We start from the raw sequence: 1,880 nt of genomic DNA, 5'->3' as shown, positions 1-1,880 counted from the left end.
ATATATCAGTGTCCATCTATCCCTTTGAAGTGCATGCTTCTAAAGTTATGCTCTAGTACAATTTCACAGTCTTTGATCCTTCTCCGTCCCAAGTGTCTTACAATATCACAATTAGTGTCCCACGGACATTAAGTGTTATATCAGTACAGTGGGGCTGCTTTAATAATGTATGGCTGAGAACATATTTCTGAGGACAGAGAGAAATGAGATCTTGATTGCTCCTAGGTGTGGTGACCCTCTCACAATCTCAGTGAAACTCCTTCAGATCAAAGAGTATGATGCAGCCCAGTTGAAATGCAGCAGCAATTCTCTGAATCTGTGACCTTAACAGTCTGGTCTGATGATGCAAAGAAGAATTCCCCTGAAAGGGACATGCTCAGTACTCCCTTTGTCCACCAACATTAAGGTGATTTCCCCCCATCGAACCAGTGATTTTCAGCACAAGCAGTGTAAAAGCACACACTCTAAATTTGCTCGTTCTCGCGCAAACAAAGAGATATGTCTGCACTCACCTGTTTCTGATCCTTTTGCTTGTTCACCAAAATGAGAGGTAGTTTAAGACACTGAACGGATCCACAGCACTGTCAGTGGTGAGCAGTGGTAAGCAGTGGACAGCAGGGAGCGCTCTCTCCTAACATCCCTCGGCGCTCTAGCACGACTCGCTCTCACACTGAGGCCTGCTGCCACACTCTCCCCGTCTCCTAGCAACCTCCGAACCCTGCCTCCAATCACTACGGATACCGAGAGGGAAGGAGGGAGGGTGGGATAGTGAGGAAGAGGGGGGAGAGGAAGAAGAGGTGGTGAGTCTGGCCTGGCATCAGCATCCAAGCTAGCAAAACTGAAAGTGTGCAGAGCTTGAGGTAGCAAGTTGAAGCAATGGTTTTCTAGAGTGGGTGGGGTAGGGTGTGTGTGTGTGTGTGTCAGTAGGGGGGAGATGAGCAAGGAAAGGTAAATCATGAAGCGGAGGTTCTCAGGGACAGATTGAGATCATAATTCAAATCAGCCATATTACAGATTGTGAAGTGGAGGAGAGTGATTGCCTCAATTAAGCCAGTTTGTCTTGAGGGTCCTCTTTGCTTAGTCTGCACACCTCACAGTCCCTCCTCTTTCAGCATCTCCTCCCGACTCCTCTTCTTCTACTCTCACCCACCTTCTCCTGTAGCCCATTAAATTTGATGGTGCCATCATCATCTGTGTTCTGTCCTTGTGAGTCGCGGCTGGCCCCTATGCTTTATGACTCTATGGCTCTTCTTCCTTGGGGGGTCCGTGCCCTATCTGTCTGCGTAATCTATGTTTCTCGGTGACTGCGCGCGTGTGCACCGAGATAAAAAAATGTGCACATATATGGATAATATGCAGTCCCGCACGACATCACGCACATGTCACGTGCAGCTGTCCGCACCGCCACGTCACGTAGCATCATTCTGCGGATATGTCATCCACGCCGAACACCTCGCACGCAGGCCCACACACAGTACTCGTCACTCACAGTAACAAAACACAAGCTTTCACACGCTCCTTGTGCGAGGCTACAGTGACCTTAGACACTGCCCTCCCCCTTCCCAACCCCTGTGGCAGCTGTCATGTGGGGATGTGGCACACTGATACACGCATGACAGAGTTTAGTCAGGAAGACGGAGCCATGATCCGTGTCAGGTTGATGCACAACAGGAGTCACCCGGGTGAAGGCTGACAGGTTGTGTGCGGCTTGCAGCAAATGCAAACAAATACGATGCTTGAAGAGAAGGTGCAACATTTTGCCTGCAGGAAATGGAGAATACACAGAGAAAATTATGAATGTTATATTAAAGAAATACAGATGAGTGGGGGTGTTGAGAGGGGGTGTTGAGAGGGGGTGTTGTGGCACTGCAGATAAACGT

Source organism: Pundamilia nyererei, unplaced genomic scaffold (assembly GCF_000239375.1).
Source record: "Pundamilia nyererei isolate P.nyererei 1_Seehausen unplaced genomic scaffold, PunNye1.0 scaffold00081, whole genome shotgun sequence".
NCBI lineage: Eukaryota > Metazoa > Chordata > Actinopteri > Cichliformes > Cichlidae > Pundamilia > Pundamilia nyererei.
This window is presented reverse-complemented; position numbering follows the sequence as displayed.